We start from the raw sequence: 21,254 nt of genomic DNA, 5'->3' as shown, positions 1-21,254 counted from the left end.
GTGTTGTGTGGGTGATTTATGTACCTACAAGTGTGTCCCACACACACCCACATGCACACAACCCCACACCCACACACCCACACACTCCCCACACACACTTCACACACGCACACTTCCACCCACACTCAAACACCCCACACCCCCACATCGACACCTTACACATCCACACCCACACCCACATCCCACACACCCACACTCAAACACACACCTCACCCCCCTTTCACCACACACACACACACATGCACATACACACAAATATCTCACAGACACACCCCACACATCCCACACACACATCTCCCCCCCCCACACACACACAGACAACTCACAGACACATCCACACATCTCACACATACATACACATCCTACACACATACCTCCCACACCCACACACACCCCACACACACCTCACACACCCACACTCCCACCCACAATCAAACACCCCACACACTCACACCCACACACACAACTTACATACCCATATCCCCACCCACATCTATATACCCCACACACCTATACACCTCATCCCCCCTAGACACACACACACACACATACACACCTCACAGACACCCCCCGCACATCCCCCACACACACCTCCCCCACGTTTACACATGGGGAAAACTAAGTGAAACACTAAAATAATAATTTAAAGTGCTTAGAGGTAGGGTATCTCTGAATAGAGTTGTTGTGTTGTTTGGGTGTTTTAAGTACCAACATGTAGGTACCAATGCTGAGTCTTAAAGTCAATGTACACCGTCTCCTCTGTAGATAATTTGCATGTTGTTACAGAAGTTATTGTGGTATATGGAATCGATACCATAGTCTGTCAGGGAAGCAGAAACAACATGGAGGCAGGAGATGAAAAAGAGATGTCAAATACACATTGGAGATAATATAGTGGGAGAAAGGAAGTAACTATGAGCAAAATTATTATGTAACAGAAATACGTTGCACAGTATACTATAAGTCTGACTTTATATTATAATCAATTTGGTACTAGTTTATGAATTACATATAATAATGAATAATGTCTTGAACAATTTTTGATTATTAAATATAAATTTATTTTTCTGATTCTTTTTCAAAATTTAATAGAACGTCTAACATTTGACTGTCCGAAATGTCCTCTTTTTGACTGAACATAACTTCCAACATTTGACTGTCAGAAACGTTCTCATATTGAATTAACAAATCCACAGATTCTACACATTGTAGAAGTTCATGGTCCCGTGATTCATCCATGAATTCCAAGTCAATGGGTTCAATGATTTCCTCATTGTTTATCTCTAGGACAATTTCAAAGGAAATGTTCTGTTCTCCTTCCATTTTTGTGCTGAAATTTGCATAAAAAAATCAGTAGAAATATGGCACTGTTGGGTTTAAGTTCAGACAGGTAGTTTTGATTTTTTAATAGTGAAGTTAACTTTGGGCAATGTATGGTAACAGGCAGGAAGTAGAAATATTAAAAAGTGCCTGTGAAGAAGCGTAAGTAAATTCATAATTATAGCAGAGAAGCCTAAGTCAATCTATAAATATAACAGAGGAGCCTATCTCTATCTATAACTATAGCAGAGGGACAAAAAATAACTATCAGAAAATGTTTTAAAAAAATAACTTAAAGTGCCCCTTACAAATTATCAACTTACTTTAGAGAGAGGTGAAGAAGACAAAATGCGAAAATCCTTCCAAGATGTACCTCAGGTAGTTGTAGTCAAAATGGCCGTGTTTCCCTCTAATTTTTCATTTATATTCATGTACATAACCAATCAAATGTCAGGAAAACAAATAGAAAATGAAAGTAACATTTTAATTGGTTGTCAATTCTAACACTTCAGATGTGTTTTTGTTATGTAATTTCCCTCAGGATATTTAGACAGGGCTACAGGCCAAATGGCTCAATGGAATTCCACCAAATTTGGGAAAATGGTAGGGACTGTTATGTAGTATTGCCTATTCTCTATTTGGTGAACTTCTCTACAGAGGTTTTTATGTAAATTAAGTTTTTAATTTTTTGGGGAGCGCTTCCCGGTGCGCGTCCCGGTACGCGTACCGGAAGCGCAACGGGAGTCCTCCATTTTGTGTTTCGGTAGAATTGAGACACAAGCTGGAGGATAAACAACGTTGGGAATGGGTATAAGGGGGCACGGTAGACAACCCCTGACCCCCTAGGTTTGATGTGGGGGCCATAAAAGGGTCCCGTGGGACAATTTTTTTTTAATTTTGTTTCGATTTTCGCGGGGGGAGCGCCCAGTACGCACACCGGGGAGCGTACCGGGGAGCGTACTATGGTGAAAAATAGTGAAAAAAGTTTTAAAAAGATAATCATTTGGAGTGATCAGAGATAGGGTAGCCCTGAAAAGGGCTTTTGGGTTCTGTGGCTGATTTAGGTACCTACAAGTAGGTACCAATGCACAGTCTTAAATTCAGGAGGAATCTTCTATTCCCCTCATCAGAAAAGTGCACACCATCTCCCCTGTAGATATCTTCCATGTTGTAACGTAAATTATTATTGTATATTGAACCCATTCCATAGTCTCTCATGTAAGCAGAAACAGATTTATTCACATGTTTCCGTGCTTTCTCAAATTGTGGACAAAATTGATTGGACCACTTCCATTTCTGTCTTTGGCATATATTGGAATATACCAAGGCAGTTTGTGGAAAAAGTGCCATCAAATGATCAAAGGTGTCCTTTAAAAGCATTTCCAGACCTACCCCAGTCAAAGTGCCCAAGTCATTTCCTCCACAGTGCACAATTAACAGGTCAGGGTGTGGCAAATGCAAAAAGGTTTTCACCAGTGGAATCAATTGGTGACATTTTAATCCTCTGTGGCCAATCCATTTTATGTTCACGTTTGATAAATCAAGGTTTTGTAAATTTCTGGTAGCTGCATACTTTTGAGCCCAGTGGATATAGCTATGTCCAATAATCCAGACAGAATACATGGTCAGAGGAGATTCTGGTGCAGTTAGATGAAGTGTGGAAAAGAAATGGTAGTTGGAACAATAGAAGTTTGCAAAAAAAAACCTGTGGAGTTTCAGTGCTATTGAATCACAAGCAATGATTGGTAGAATGAGATAGTTGAAAACTGAAAGTTAGGGTGCATGGTTGTGTTCTGTGTAAGAAGTAATTTGAATGGTTAAAAAAAAGTTATTTAAAGAAACATTGAACCAGATAAGCTGGTGTATTTGCAGGTCAAACATCCTTGCTGAGGTGATTTGCAACATTGTAAAATAAACTTTTAACCCTGGGAGCTCAGTGAGGAGGGAGTTGCTATGGTAACAGGTAGAAAGGGCTGAGGGGGGAAGGGTGTTGGTTTGAAAATAGAGAGGGAAGAGATTTGATTGGTTAACAAAAAGGGATATCTATAGAATTAGAGGTTTTCTGTGCCTTTATGGTTTGCAGTGTCTGGAGAACATATCTTTTGCTCTGCTAAAGAAATATTGGTGTGTGTATCTGACACTGTTCTGAATCTCCTAAAATATTTGTAAAGGTGAGTTATGATTCATTTAATATACATAGAGACTTGTATACTCTATGGAGAAGATTTGGAAGGAAATTGTGGTCTTTACATGTTGCTTTGTGTCATGCTTTTTGATAATGCTTGGTAAAAAGTTTTTACTGCATAGAGTAATTGTATTTTGTGAAATTGTGAATTTTTAGTCGTGACATGAAATGCTTCTACATAGGTCCTGTGCTGTGTTTTGTAAATGTGATGTAAAAAACGATTTTGGGGGGAAAATAGTTTTTACATTTTTTAAAAGGAATAAAGAATGTGTGTATGTTTAATAGAAATACATTTGACTCTTTACAATGATGTTACCTGTGTTAACTCAGTGTAGGAAGCATATTGAGTTTGTTTGCATAGAGGAATTGTATTTTGTAAAATTGTGAAGCTTCATGTGCTAGATTTTGCCTCAGTATATCCCTGCTGTGAGGCAGATGGTTGTAAATATGATCTGTGCTGTGTTTCCTAAATGTGATGTCAAAAACGATTTTGGGGAAAATAAATGGATTTTACATATTTGAGTATAATGTGGCGCAAAGGTTTAAAAAATGACGCATACATGCGTCACTTTTTAAATATGGGGAAAAAGGGTACATGTTTGGGCTTTCCTGGGGAGCCTAGGTGGTGAGGATTGTATCTAAGTGTGCAGTGGATTAGGCTTCATGAAGCATAAAAATAGTTTTTACATTTTGTAAAAGGAATAAAGAATGTGTGTATGTTTAATAGAAATACATTTGACTCTTTACAATGATGTTAGCTGTGTTAACTCAGTGTAGGAAGCATATTGAGTTTGTTTGCATAGAGGAATTTTATTTTGTAAAATTGTGAAGCTTCATGTGTAAGATTTTGCCTCAGTCTTATCCCTGATGGGTGTAAATATGATCTGTGCTGTGTTTCCTAAATGAGATGTCAAAAACGATTTTGGGGAAAATAAATGGATTTTACATTTTTGAGTATAATGTGGCGCAAAGGTTTAAAAAATGACGCATACATGCGTCACTTTTTAAATATGGGGGAAAAAGGTACATGTTTGGGCTTTCCTGGGGAGCCTAGGTGGTGAGGATTGTATCCAAGTGTGCAGTGGACTAGGCTTTATGAAGCATATACCTGTCTGCATTCTTAGACGCAGGTGTCAATTTGACTCTTTACAATGATGTTAGCTGTGTTTTAAAACAATGTAGGAAGCATATTGAGTTTGTTTGCATAGAGGAATTGTATTTTGTAAAATTGTGAAGCTTCATGTGAAAGCGTTAATTGTATTTTGTAAAATTGTGAATTTTTAGTCGTGACATGGAATGCTTCTACATAGGACCTGTGCTGTGTTTTGTAAATGTGATGTAAAAAACCATTTTGGGGAAAATAAACAGTTTTTACATTTTTTAAAAGGAACAAAGAATGTTTGCATGTTTAATAGAAATATATTTGACACTTTACAATGATGTTACCTGTGTTAACTCAGTGTAGGAAGCATATTGAGTTTGTTTGCATAGAGGAATTGTATTTTGTAAAATTGTGAAGCTTCATGTGCAAGATTTTGCCACAGTCTTATCCCTAATGTGAGGCAGATGGTTGTAAATTTGATCTGTGCTTTGTTTCCTAAATGTGATGTCAAAAACGATTTGGGGGAAAATAAATGGATTTTACATTTTTGAGTATAATGTGGCACAAAGGTTTAAAAAAGGACGCATACATGCGTCACTTTTTAAATATGGGGAAAAAAGGTACATGTTTGGGCTTTCCTGGGGAGCCTTGATGGTGAGGATTGTATCTAAGTACAATAAAATACAATTGCTCTATGCAAACAAACTCAATATGCTTCCTACACTGATTTAAAACACAGCTAACATCATTGTAAAGAGTCAAATTGACACCTGCTTCTAAAAATGCAGACAGGTATATGCTTCATGAAGCCTAGTCCACTGCACTCTTAGACACAAGCTTCACCAACTACGCTCCCCAGGAAAACCCAAACAAGTACCTTTTTGCTCCATATTTAAAAAATGATGCATGTAGGTAGATGCGTCACTTTTTAAACCTCTGCACCACATTATAATCAAAAATGTAAAAACCAATCATTTTCTCCAAAATCGTTTTTGACATCACATTTAGGAAACACAGCACAGATCCTATTTACAATCATCTGCCTCACAGCAGGGATAAGACTGAGGTAAAATCTTCCACCTGCCTCACAACAGGAATAAGACTGAGGCAAACACTTTCTCATGGAGCTTCACAATTTTATAAAATACAATTCTATATAACTATATAACTCAATATTTTCTTGGGAAGCATAGGTGGTGAAGCCTGTGTATAAGAGTGCAGTGGAGTTAGACATAGGTCTGATCTTCTTTGTAGTTGTGGACAGAGCTGTCTTCCACTATATTTTTCAATACAGGCCTCACCTTTTGTGCACCACTGGAGAATCCTCACCTGATCTGAAACCCTGTATTGATTGTTTGCTTTTTGTCATTGCTTTGTTGTTTGGTAATAGTGGTCTATAATGTGCTACTGTTTTTCTTTAACACAGATTGAAATCGTTATTTGAAGAAAAAGCAAGGATGCCCACAAAGGAAAGGACAAAGAAACAACGTAACCGGGAAAAATAAAAAACAGCAACGGAATTACAGAATTCTTCCACAACAGATACTTCAAAAAACAGGAACAAAGCTCCTGGTAAGACAACTAAGTCTTTTTTACGCAACATATGTACATCCAGAAAAAATGATGGACACCATGTAAAAAAAGAAAATGAGAGAGTAAAATTGAAAAGGAAGGAGAGAACTTCAAAGAATCCTAAAACTGGAGCAGGAGAGAATAATATGTATAGGAATAGAAGGCAGAATCAGTTTAGAGACATTCGTAGACAAATGTTTCGCAATAGAGTGGTTTTAAATTTGTTAAAAAACATTAGGAAAGGTAAACAGAGAGCTGCTTTTTATAAGAAAAAGAAAAGTGTAGAGAAGATTGTTGATCAGGCTTTTGAAGTTAAGAAAAAATTATTTATTTTAATAATCAATAGAATTAGGACACTTAACAAGACAATTGATGTTTTCAAATCAAACAGTAGATGGAAAAGAGTAATTAATCGGACTAATTTTTGTAAAGTTTTTTCTGGAGAATGGATGCACAGTTCAAGTTGTGAGCCATTTTTTAATGAGGAGAGTTACTTCCAGGAGAATGATTTAGTGCATGCAGTTGACACCAGTGGTCGAGCGTATGAAGTGAAAGACGGTTGTCCGATTGAAAAAGAGAAACTTGTGCCTAGAGAACCAGAAGAGGTGTTATCTGATGGAGTTTTAGGGAGACGTACTAAGGGTCCAGTGTACACTTGGAAGTGTAGTAGTATTTGTAGTGTGCGACAGGAATCAATTGATTTGTTTTGTAATTTCTCACGTACATATAGTAAAAAAAGTATAAAGCAGAAAGTGAAGTTGTTGCAAGACTTAGATCCTTGCAGAGTGAGAGGAATCACAGGTTTGCAAGGCCATTCACTGGCTTGTCTTTCTAGAAAAGTCTGTCAGAGTGTTTTTCATCATTTTAGGATGTTAGCAGTGCATCATACCAAAATGAGGAAATTAGTGAGAATGTTGTATTATGCAAAAAGTCCAGCACTTAAGCTTAAACAATTAAACAGTGCTCTTTTGCATGGATCAGAATTAGATGTGAAGATTTGTGAAGAAATTGAGATTTGTTATTTTCGTGAGCAAGAGGACAGTGTAGAAATTGAGACAGCAATTCAAGGTAATGTGGAAGACAATGTACAGATTTTAAATACAGAAAAGTTTGAGAAGGAAATTACCAGGTTTTAAGGTGAAATCAAGTGAAAGGCCGAATTTTACTTGTGTGTGTTGTCGACGGACTCATTATAAGATTCAGACTAGGTTAGTTGATTTATATGCAAAAAGTGAAAAGATGGATAATTATGAGTGGAAAGATTTAGGGCCAGATGTAGGTAATTCTATTTTACCGACTCATAAATACCGAATTTTACCGATTCGGTATTTATGAATCGGTAAAATAGAAGTTCCGAGATTTAGGTAAATCCAGATGTTGATTTACCGCATCGGTAAAAGTCGGTATTTACCGATTCGGTAAATACCGACCGGTAATGCCCATTCATTCCTATGGGCTTTGAAGCCCATAGGAATGAATGGGCATTACCGATTCGGTATTTACCGAATCGGTAAATACCGATTTTCACAAGGGTGCAGGGGGTGTCACTTTGACACCCTCTAACACCCCCAAAACAGGATCGGGTGCCATGTGGCAGGCATACCTGCCCTAAGGGCAGGTCTGCCTGTCATATGGCACAGGTGTGCATGCACACATGTGCATGCACACCGGAATCGGTATTTTACCATCAAATAGAATTTGATGGTAAAATACCGATTTTGTAATGCTTGTGGGACTCAGAAGAGTCCCACCTACATATCATTTTTACCGAATCTGTAAAAATACCGATTCGGTATTTTACACAATCGGTAAATTTACCGATTGGTAAATTTACCGATTCTGTAAAATACAGGGCCCTATATCTCAAATTGCATTTACCGGTTGGTAACGGCCGAATTCGGCCGTCACCGACCGGTAAATGCCTACCTACATCTGGCCCTTAGCAACTTATTTGTGGGTGGAGAATTGTTTTGATTTGAGTTCTGATCAGCGTATTTGTAAATATTGTTATGATAAATTAAATCAAAACAGAATGCCTGCTAGAGCTGTTCATAATAATCTGGAGTTGATAGACATTCCCCGTGAATTGATGGATTTAAATACATATGAGTCTATTTTGATTCAATGTGTCCGTCCTTTTCAGGCAATTGTTCGCATGGAGCCTAAGATAGGGAAATTGCCTCCTACAGATTTGCAGAGAGGATTAAAGGGAAGAGTTGTTTATTTGCCCCTAGATTTCAAAAAAAATATTGATACAATTGGTATAGAAAAAGTAGAAGAGGAACCTTAAGTTATTCTAGTTAATGGGGTTCCAACAAAGAGTAAAAAAATCTGGCAAGATTTAGTGGATGTTAGGAAAATCAAAAAGGCAACGTTGTATTTAGTCAAAAACAATGAGTGCTACAAAGATGTATGTGTTGCAGCAGAGGAAACAGCTACAGATGAAGACAGTGATTGTTCAGGCGGCCAAATTGAAAAAGTTGATGTGTCTAGAAGTGAAGAAATATATGAACATTATACTGTTTATCCTTTGCATTCCAAAGAAGTAATGGGGAATGCAATTGAATTGTTTCAAATGAAAACAGCAAAAGGAAGTCCCATTAGTGTATGGGAAGAAAGTTTGGAAGCTCGTTGTTTTCCACAGCTATTTCCAACAGGTCGAGGTGGACGATATGACGATCGACCACTTCAAATTCCTGCATCTGAATATCGAACTGTAAGATTATATGCTGAAGATGCAAGGTTTCGTCGATGCATTCCCTATTTGTTTCATCTACTGTATGAAAGTGACTTGTCTGGGCTTTCTTATGCAGTAAACCATATTCTGAAAAGTGGAGCACATCTACAAAATGTTTCGGCGAGGGACTTTATGGAGAAAGTGAATCTGCAAGATAATATTTTAGAATCTCATCTAATCAATCTCATGGCATGTCAGCGTGGTACAAATGAGTATTGGTACCGTCGCCATGGGGAATTGAAATGTATGCTAAGAAACTTAGGAACTCCTACATGGTTCCTCACTCTTAGCTGTGCCGAGTATGCATGGGAGGACTTACTTCAATTTCTACGAGAGGCCAATGCTAATATACAAAATATAGAATTCAAAACACCTGGAGAACTGTGTTCTTTGGATCCAGTGAATGTATGCAGATATTTTAATCATAGATTTGAAGCTATGATGTCTTTTCTTACCAACAAAAAAAATCCTCCCCTTGGAGAGGTTTTGGATTTCTTTTGGAGAAAGGAGTATCAAGCGAGAGGTGCTCCTCACATACATATGTTGTTGTGGATTAAAGATGAACCCAAATTTGGAACAGATTCGGATGAGACAGTGATGAGTTTCATTGAAGAGTATTCAACATGTGCTGTTCCGAAAACTACGGAAGAACACAGTTTAAGGCAACAAGTTGTACGCTTTCAATCCCATCGTTGTGGAAAGTACTGTAGTCGAAAATTCAGAAACAAGGACAAGTTCTACACAAAATGTCGTTTCAGCTTTCCACGACCAGTGATTTCTAAAGGAAGAGTAAATAATTTGATCTCTTCTCTGCGACATATTGTGACGAGGAATTCACCAAAAAATACATACAATTTAAAAAGAGACGAAGAGTCCAAGTACATCAACGACTACAACCCAGTGATTTTGTCCATGTGGAATGCTAACATGGATATTCAATTCGTTGCTGACAACTCTATTGCTGTGGCTCGATATGTGACGTCTTACATCACAAAAAAAGAAAAGACAGAACTAAAGGAAATGTGGGAGGACATTTCACATGAAAAGAGTCTAAGCAAGAAAAAATACAGTTACAGTCTGAAGATGTTGTCACATCGAGAAATTGGAGCGTATGAATGTTCTGATCGATTGTCGTCAGCAAGTCTCTATGCCAAATCTAGAACCATCATTTGGGTGAGTCTAGGTCTTGCTGCAACACGAAATCGAGTTTTGAAATCTGTACAAGAGATAGAGTATTTGGCTGAGAAAGAACCAGAAAGTACAGATATTTTGAAGACAAACATGTTGGATACATACTATCCAAATAGAACTCATCACCTTGAGAACGCTTGTCTCTATGAAGTTCTGCAGAGATATATTTATAAGAGAAACATCAGAGAAGATCTCAATAATGGAATATATGGAGTCATTGGATGTGAAGGATGTCTAGTGAAACAGAAAAAAGGTCATTTGATTAATCATCGCAAATTGAGTTGTGATAATCCAGATAAAAGAGAATTTTATTATTTGGCTCTTTTGCAACTGTTTAAACCATAGCGTGAAGAAGAGGAACTTCTTGGAGATTTTCTCTGTTATGAAGACTCCTTTAATGCAACGAAGAATACCATAGAATGTTCTGTTTTTCCAAATTATCTGCAAATGTTGAATGAAGAAATAGAGCAAGAAGCCACAATTGCTGCAGAGATTGCGAGAGACAGTTCTCAAGGCAGTCAGAGTTCTGCTTCATTGACTAGGAGGACCAATTATCCAAAATGAAGCTGCTACTGCCATGGATGAGGTGGAAAGAGCTATGGAACAAGGTCAAGATGATGAAGTTAACTTAGAAGATTTGGTGAAACAACTAAACCTTGAGCAGAAACAGATATATGACGAAGTCACAGAACAGATTGAACATGGATTCAGTCATGAGAAAAAAGAGTGCTCATGTACATCATTTAAGCCTGTCCAACTGTATGTGAGTGGAGAAGCGGGAACTGGAAAAAGTTTTCTGATTAAAGCCCTTGCAACTTATCTGCAGAAAAGGACTGAATCACCGCTGTCTTGTGTTGTTACTGCTCCAACTGGGCTGGCAGGACATAACATTAAAGGGATTACTTTACATCGTTTACTGATGCTGCCAGTGGAGCATGATAACAAATTGGAGTATCACAAACTATCAGGAGATGCGTGTTCCGAAGTTTCGAAAGTCCTGAAGAAAATGAAACTTCTTATCATTGATGAAGTAAGCATGGTGTCAAATATAATGCTTGCTTTTGTGCATTTGAGGATGCAAGAAATTCTTAGAACAGACTATGATGTCTTATTTGGAGGAAAACATATTATTGTTTTTGGAGATCTTCTGCAGTTGACTCCAGTAAAAGGACAACCTGTGTTCAAAATACTCACTCATGAAGATACCAGGAAGTGCTTAGGGAGCATCGGAAACGTTAATATATGGTTAAACTTTAAATATGCACAACTGCTTCAAAATATGCGGCAGGCAAAGGATGAAGATTATAAAAATATTCTACAAGATGTAAGGATCGGAAAAGTAAGTCAGCAAGGGAAAGAAGCTTTACATGCACGATTAATTTCAAATTTGTACCCAAATGAAAACATTCTTCCAGAGAACATATTTAAGAAAATTAACGAGAAGAAATCTGGCATATGTTTGTTGCCAACTCTGAAAGAATGTTCCATGTTCAACAACAAAATGTTACCGTTAGAAAATGAAGAGATAGTGAAACTGGAAGCTATTGATAAAATAGAGCATATGGGAGCAACAATTATTTTGTCTGAAAATTTGAAATCAAAATTGGATTCATTAGAGAAGACTATATCTAAAACTGCTGGTTTTGAAAAGACTCTGAATGTGTGTTTGAATTGTCGTGTCATTTTAAGAAGGAATTTAAATGTTGAAAGAGGTCTGGTAAATGGAGCAATGGGTTATGTTGTTGGTTTTGTGAATTACAAAAATAGAGATGGAATTGAAATTTTAAAAATTTAATTTGATGACATTGATGAAATAGAACAAATTTGTCGTTGTTCAGCTAGATTTTTGCTCGTGAAAGACTTATATGTTTGCCGAAAACAGTTTCCTATTTGTTTGGCATATGCGGTGACAATTCATAAGTCTCAAGGTTTAAGTGTAGATAGCGCTTTGGTGAACATTGGAAGTTCTGTGTTTAAAGAGGGTATGGCATTTGTGGCATTATCACGAGTCAGAACTTTAGCAAGATTGTACTTGATTGAGTGTGATGAAACAAAGATTTGTGCAGATTTAGATTGTGTAAAAGAATACAATAGGTTAAGAAGAGAGTATGCTCCACATTTGCCTCAATATCCTCTGATTGAAAAACGTGTGGTAGGCCGAAAAAGAAAAAATGAGAGTAATTGCAGTGAGGTATCAGCAAAAAGGCATAAAGTAGATAAAAGTGTAATTGTAAAGAGAAACAAAAAGGATTCTGTTGTAGATGTTGTTGGATTTCAGTTTGAAAACAGTTCTGGTGTCAACTGCTATGCTAATGTAGTAGTTAATGTTGTTTTTTTCTTCAAAATTTACAAAGACAGATTGTTGAAAATCGGGAACAAACATTGTGCTGTTTATTGAATTCTGTGTTAGACAAATGTAGTAGTGATAGAGCTAAAATAGAAAGTGTTTCAGAAATTAGAAATCTTCTAGATATATGTTCAGGTCAAAATCAATTTTCACAGAATATTCAGCAGGATTGTCAGGAATTTTTAATGTATATGTTTGATGTATTACAAGATGAAGGAGTAGATATAAAAAATCTATTCGGCCTTTCTTATCAATGGCAACATGACTGTGATAACTGTGCTTCATCAAGTACTACTAGAATACACTCTGAAAGATTTATATATTTAACTTTACCAGACTGCAAATCAGTGTCTTTCAATAATCTAGTTAAAGCAGCGGATCACAATATGGTGTGTACCCAATGTAAGTCTGCAATGCTGTCCACATTATTTCTACAAAATTATGGTCACTATGTTATTTTAATGTTCCAACAATGTAGACCTGATGGAACTAAATTGATAACTTCTATTAAAAATTTCGTGGCTTCTCAGTTATCAATATCAGGAAGAACCTTTGCAACTGGAGCTATTATTTTTCATGACGGTCCTTCTACAACATCAGGGCATTACACATGCTATTTAAAAACTTCTAAAGGTTGGACCCAATGTAATGACAATCATTTGACTTTCAAACAACGTTTGCCTTTTGGCTTTATAAATTCATATCTAGTGTTTTTACAGCCAAAATGTAGGTAAAGGTAATTGGCCTATGAAGACGGGAGGAGTACTCATATATACTCATACATCTGACACTATTTGGCCAAATGGAAAGGTGCAAGAATGAGTAAAGAGTCATGACTGAAAAAAAGGAGTATATTAAAATTTTGAAAATATTTCAGATGTTCTTGGAGCTTTTCTTGTAGAAAGTCGATGAAATGGATTTCTAAGTGAACAGCAAAATACTATGTAACGAGAAAAGGACCTCCATGATATACTATTTGGCCTCAAGGAAAAGTAAGTCAATCAAAGATTAGCGGTTATTTGTCATTTGTCAGTATGTAAGGGTTTTTTTTTCCCGCTGTCATATGATGAGTAATTTGAACTCACTGCTTTAAGTGAAATTCAATATATTCTGAGAACAGCAAAAATAAACTATGTAACATGTTGTAGAAATTATTCTATACTTTGGATTGTGTAAATTAAATTGTATTCCCATTCTCTGACATCCACTCTCCCTCGCTTATCTTTGTTTGCTTCTTACTTTTGACCTCTTCTCTCTATTTTTCGTTCACTACTTCTCTGTGCTCAGTGCCTCACTCTACTTGTGTTATTTTCACTTGTGATTATCTACCTTCTATCACTTCTTTTACAACAACTTCACTGCTCCTCTCTCGTCGTTCTTCATTCCATTTCTTTTACTCTGGTTCCGTTACTATCCATCATTTCCTTTCTTTCAATGTCCTTCTCTTTACTTTCATCACCAAATTATTTTTTCTCAGTAGCACTGTTTTAGTCGTGTTCTCCTCTCTTTCCTTTTTTTTGCTCACCTACTTTTTTTCTTTTCTCACTCATTGTACTCCACCTCACTCCGTTTTTCTCTTAGTGTGTCTACCTTATAACTTCCTCAGTCCATTTCCTTCAATTGTTGTATATTATTCTGTCTCCCTTCATCCTTTCACTCTATGACTGTTCTTCACTTACTCTCAGTTATCTTCTATTCCTCATTCTTCTAAATGCATCAATAATTAGACTGTTTTCTGTCTCAGTCATTATCTTTTTACTTACTTGTGTTTCCTGATTAAGTTTTGATAACTCACATTGTTTTAATATCTTTCTTACCTTCAGTTCATTTCTCTGTTCTCCTCTCTCTTTTTCTTAGTGAATCTATATGCCTTACTCTTTGTAATTTGTTCTCCTTCTATTTCTTTTTCCCTCTTTTTGTCCTTCTACCTTAGTTTATTTCCCTTTATGTGTTCTTCAATCTAACTTTATTTCTAAATAGAGTGTTATGATGTTTTTAGCTCTTCATTTGTATCTTTTAATTTAAAATACATATTTTACTAATTATAACTTATTTTTTTTCTCTCTTTCACAGATACCAACTGTAGTAAACAAAATTATAGTTACATTTATTATATGGTAAGTATGACAAAAAAAATGTAGTTTGTTATCACCCTTTGCTTTAAGGTCACTAACATTTTCTCAATCTACCTCACTCCTGTGTTTTTACTCTGCTTCTCTCACTTATTCTTATTCTCCATGTCCCCTTTCATTATTTACCCTCTCATATTCAACTTCTTTTGATCCCTATTGTTTACTTCACTTACCCTCTGTTCCCTTCCTTTGCTTCTTTACTCATTCTCTTTTTCTTAATTATTTACCTTACTCCTACACATATACCTCATCCCCCTCCCAACACATACACACACCTGTAACATACACCCCACACACACACCACACCTACACCTCATACACACAAAAAAAACCTCCCACACACACTCCTCAAAAACACACACACATTCCATACACACACATACATCGAACACATATACACCCCACACTCATACACTTCTCACACGTATTTCACACACCCTCATCTCTACCCACACCAAAACACTCCACACAACCACACTGACAGACACACCTTACACACCCACACTCCGACCTACACCCACTAACTCCCTGTAAGTCACACACACTGCATTACTTATCTTTTTTTGCTGTTGTACTCACGCCCATTCAGGTACTGTTTCCTTTACTCTCTTTGTCCTCTCTCTTTGTCACTCACCATGTGTTATCCTAATTCAATATTTCTCCCTTTATCACCCCTCTTTACTTTTACTATGGGTAGCGCACCGGGGAGCGTAACAAGGGGAAAACAAAGAGAAACAGTAAAATAATATTTTAGAGTGCTTTGAGGTAGGGTAGCTGTTGTGTTGTGTGGGTGATTTACTTACTGCACTCCTTCCACTCCTTTTCTCAGTACCTCTGTTCTCACAGTTCTTCATTCCCGTTCACTCAGTCCATCTATCTTACTGTAATTGTCTCTGTCTCTTCACTCTTTCACTACTTGTTCATTATGCTTTCTCCCTGAAGTTCAAGCACACTACGTTATTTACATTTCTTTGCTGCTTCAATTATTCCCTTTCTGTTACTTCTTCTTTTCTTCTTTTAGTTTTTTCTCTCTGTCAATCCACATGTTTTAACTTTATTCGATGTTATGCATCTTATTTCATCCCTCTTTAGTTATGCACACTACTTTTTTCTCTCTCTCCCTTACCAGTGTTATTTAAATCTGGTTCCGTTATTACCTTTTATGTGTACATCATTTTTTCTCTTTCCTTTTACTCTTTACAGCCACTCACATTCTTCATGTGCCTCTGCTTTAGTATTCTTCTTCTCTCTTTCTTTGTTTCACAGCCTTATATTTTTTTCATTTTCTCTCTTACACTTTGTTATATCTTTTACACTGTTTTACTATGTATTACACAGTACATCTGTGTTGCTCTCTCTTGCTGTCTGTCTCTTAACATTACTCTCTCTGTTTCTCTTTCTCTTATGCTCTCCTCTTGTTTTTTTTTGGGTTTTTTTGTGTTGCGCCAACGGGGCGCTCACCGGTGCGCGTACCGGGAAGCGCACCCATGAGAAAAATGAAGTCAAGAGTGCTAAAAATTTTAGTAATTTTTTTAAAATGGGAGGTAGTTCTGAAAAGAACTTTTTTTAATGTTTTTTGGTTTTTTTGGAGGGGAACAACGAAAAACAGGCATGAGAAAGGGCTCAACAGGAGCAAAAAGAAAAATTATTTCTTGGGGCGTTTTGAGCACTTGTGGTTTTCAAATGCTCTATTAATCAAAATGATACTCATATTCGCACATGAAATTAGGTCACCACAATAAAGGCACACTAGCTTCATGTGCACAAAATTCTGTTGGATATTTGGGACCGTCTCCCTCGCCTCTGGTCCCGATAGAGTTATCTGTGCCGATGTACTGGCCACAGGAGTTGGTGGGTTATCTTGGAGGTGACGCATCTCTGCAACGCTGTAATTGAGTGGATGCCACCTCTGCATATGGCGGTGCATAGTATAGTTACCATAACTATACTTTTTGTCTGTACCTCTAGACAAAACAGATTTACAAATGAGGCATGTCACATGTCGTGCATTGACCTTTTTTTGGCCTTGAGGGTATGAATAAAATTGCCAAATAAAACTGTCTTTGTGGTGGGATTTCCTGGGCTCTTCACGTAAGAACTGCCTCGGCTCTACGTCTTCTTCCTCTTCTTCTTCCTCTTCCTCTGGGTTGGGAAGGAACTGTGGAGGTGGTCCTTCCTTCCTAGGTGGTTGTGGTGGTGGTGGGGGTCCACCAGCTGCAGCTACTACAGATGCCATAACTAAGGTCTTCCTCTCACAAAGATGAAAGTCAGAGTGAGGAAAGAAGGAGGGGTTTTCATCATTTGGGAAAAAAAGTTCTAAACCAATGAAAAGTGTTATTTACAGGTCACATGACCTGTTACGCTTACGTTACGTGTCCCGCTCCGCGCCCGGAGCGCTTCCGGTGTGCTGCGCTTCGCGCCTCGTTTGCGCACAGGAGCACTTCCGAGTGCGCGAACGCGGCGCGTCATAAGATGCATTACGCGGCAACGCGATACGTCGCGCATACGCGACGCATCACGATGTTGTTCTCGAACGCGGCAGTTGTGCAAACGGTACGCGGACCGGGTCGCGACATAAAAATGAGCTAACGGGAAGCTACCCGGTGCGCGGACCGGTAGCGCAACTAAAAAAAAAAAATATATATATATACATAAAAAAATTATATTAAATACATATAAAATATATTTTTCCTTTAACGCCTTAACCGCGGTGGTTTTTCCGCCGCGGTGCGGGCGCTCTAAAGGGTGTGCGGGGCTGTGTCGGCCGTTGGTTGTGCGCAGCACTGGGGAGAGAGTGCTCGCGACGGCCAACGGCCGACGGCAGCAGGGAAAGGGTTACAAGAAGAATACATTTAACAGCTTTTAATATTTGCTATTAAAAAACCATTGAAATTCACTGAAAAAACCATAGGTTATAGACCATATATAGTTAGGAATTAGCATTTACAAAACCTTGAAAATTCACTGAAAAAACCATAGGTTATAGACCATATATAGTTAGGAATTAGCATTTATAAAACCTTATTTTACTCACACAAAACCATTGAAATTCGCATATATAGTTAGTTGCACTCACTATATATTTCGCGCACCCGCAATCCACTGCTAATGATGTCACATATTACATCATTCATGACATGGTCAGTGACATCACTGATGACATCACTGATGACATCTCAAATGACATCACTGATGACATCATTGATAACAACATCCAGTGACTGTATGTTTCTGTAAAGTTTAAATATGTCTTACATATTGAAGAATGAGTGGATGTATAAGTGTCTTGATGAAGGATTTAGTAGGTGCATGACTGACTGTATGAGTGAGTGATTAAATGTGTCTCACTGAGTGCATGGGTTAGTGACTAAACTGTCTTAATTTGTGCATCATTATGTCTGTTGTTCTGTAAACTGCTGCATGTGTTGATCAGTAGCTATATGAGTAACTATATGGGTTATTGATTGGTTGCTCAAGTATTTGTATGGGAGACTGAGTGTGTGTGTGAGTGGTTGGGAGGTGTATGACTCTGTGCATAGATGTGTGAGCAGTTGATTCGCTAGATGTATGGGTTCAAAAGTGCATGTGGAAACAGCTGTATGGGCTGTTGACTGTGTGCATGAGTGTATTGGTGAGTGAATGGATATCTCAGTGCTGCATGTCAAAGTAAGAACATATGTAAAACACAGTATATGTGAAAGTTGACATATATAAATAACTGTGCATAAGAGCCAGTGAATGTGTGAGTGGCTGTATGGATCATTCTGAAATTGTATCAGGGATTGTATAAGAGAGTATATATGTGTTAGTATCTGTTTGAATAAGTAAGGTGTGTATAACTGTATAGTTGAGGAAATGGAGGTGTGATTGATTCTTTGCATGACTGACTAGGTGTGTGAGTAACTCCATGGATGAGTGACAGTCTGTGAGTGTCTGTTTACACTGAGTGTATATAAGGTTATATTAGAGTCTGAAGAAGTTCATCGTATTATCACATGAATGATGTCATCAGTGATGTGATCAGTCATGTCAAATGAGATGTCATCAGTGATGTCATTTGAGATGTCATCAGTGATGTCATCAGTGATGTCACTGACCATGTCATGAATGATGTAATATGTGACATCATCAGCAGTGGATTGCGGGTGCGCGAAATATATAGTTAGTGCAACTAACTATATATGCGAATTTCAATGGTTTTGTGTGAGTAAAATAAGGTTTTATAAATGCTAATTCCTAACTATATATGGTCTATAACCTATGGGTTTTTCAGTGAATATATATATATATATATATATATATATATATATATATATATATATATATATATATATAACTCACTGAAAAAACATAGCTTTCAGACATGTTATTCTTAGGAATTAGCATTTAAAAAACCTTAAAAATTCACTGAAAAAAACATAGGTTTCAGGGCTGTTATAGTTAGCTGGACATTTGACTCATACAAAACCATTATATTCCTCCGTTATAGTTAGTTCTGCTGAATATGGTTAGGTTTGATATTTAAATATGTATTATATATATAGCAATCTGCATTGAAGAATGAGTGTGATTGACTGTTTAATTGACTAATTTAAAGTGCCTTACTAAATATATGGGTTAGTGACTAAACTGTGTAAATGTTTGTATCCCTCTGTCTGTTGTTGTGTAAACTGCTGCATCAGTTGGTTACTAGCTACATGAAACTCTATATTAGATATTGATTAGTTAGCTCAGTATTTGTATGGGAGAGTGAATGTGTGTGTGGTTGGGTGGGGGTGTGACTGTGAAAAGATGTATGAATAGTTTATTCAGTAGGTATATGAGTTTAAGAGTGCATGTGGAAACAGTTGTTTGGGTGAGTGAGTGTCTTTGGGTGAGTGAGTGTCTTTATGGGTGTGTCAGTAGGTATATGAGGTTAAGAGTGCATGTGGAAACAGTTGTTTGGCTGAGTGAGTGTCTTTGGGTGAGTGAGTATCTTTATGGGTGTGGGAATGAGCAAATATATCTCACAGTGGTACATGTCCAACAAAGTAGAAAAATAAAAGGCAGTATAAGTGACAGTTGTTGTAAATAAATAACTATACATAAGACTCAGTGATTATATGAGTGACTGTATGGATGACTGTATTCTTGTAATAGTGATTTTATAAGACACTAAGGGCCTGATTCTGATGCAGTTAGGAAAGCATCCCAACCTAGGGCCTGATTCTGATGCGGTTAGGAAGACCTCCTAATGGCATTTGCTCCTTCCAAATCGGATAGGGAACATGTCTTACTGACCATTGGCCCAATTATGATGCGGTTAGGAACATATGCTCCTATTGAAGTCAATGGCAGTGCAACCAAATCGTATCGGGAAGCATCCGGATGCATCGTACTCTGTCGGTCAGACTCTCCTGATCCGAGTGGGTTGGAAACCATTTCCAAATTGGTTTGGTCGGGAAGCTTTCCAACCTACATCAGAATCGGGCCCTAAGTATGAGTTACTATCTGTAGCTGAGTAAATGTAAGTATGATCGATTGTTTGCATAAGTGAGTAGGATGACTGCATAACTGAGTAGGATGTGTGCTGGTGTGTAATGTTGATATAGGTGTATAAGTGAATTTGATAGTATTCTATTGATCAATGACACCATTTATGAGTGAATCTATAGGTAAGTGATTAGATGTGTAGATCTAGGAATCAGCAAGTGGTTTTTAGAAACTTGTATTGGTGTGTCAATGGTTTAAAAAATGGTAGTTTATATTTTATAGTGAGTGATCAAAGATTATACTACTGTGTGATGAGGTGTATCACATTGTCACATGGATGATGTCATCAATGATGTTATCAGTGATGTCATTTGATATGTCATCAGTGATGTCATCAGTGATGTCACTGACAATGTTATGAATGATGTAATAAGTGACATCATCAGCAGTGCATTGCGGGCGCGCAAATTATAGTTAGCAGAACTAACTATAATGGAGGAATTTTAATGGGTTTGTACGAGTGAAATGTCCAGCTAACTATAACAGCCCTGAAACCAATGTTTTTTTTCAGTGAATTTCTAAGGTTTTTTAAAAGCTAATTCCTAACTATAACATGTCTGAAACCTATGTTTTTTTCAGTGAATATCGAAGGTTTTTTAAATGATAATTTTTAAATGTAATAATAGTTATATGTATTTTTTTATACTGAATTCCTACAGTTTTTTCACTGTTTATTTTTACATATTTTATTTTTTAAATTACATTTTATATTTTTAATATAAACGGAAACAAGTATTTTAAAATATTAAAACTGAAATATTGATAATGTTTTGTTTTATATTTTAATTTATATTATTTTCCGTATTATTTTTTTCCAAATTTTTTTGGGAGTTGAGCACCCAAAGCGTACCTTTCACGATCAGGGAGCAAATTCTAGCCACTATTTTAGAAATGTTGTGAAGGATCCGGGTACGGTGTGCGACGGGAGCGTATTTTCTCAGATGTGCGCGATTGCTATGCGACTGGTGCACAACTCCAGCTCCCGCGCATTTGCGATACATGCGCATTACTGTATGTGACGCTTGCACAGTGACGAGTTCCACGTGACGTCATATATGTGTTGTGCGCAGTGGGTGAGCGACTACCGCAAATTTGTTTTAATGTTTAAAATGATATATATATGTCTTTGATATACA

Source organism: Lissotriton helveticus, chromosome 3_1 (assembly GCF_964261635.1).
Source record: "Lissotriton helveticus chromosome 3_1, aLisHel1.1, whole genome shotgun sequence".
NCBI classification, from domain to species: Eukaryota; Metazoa; Chordata; class Amphibia; order Caudata; family Salamandridae; genus Lissotriton; species Lissotriton helveticus.
This window is presented reverse-complemented; position numbering follows the sequence as displayed.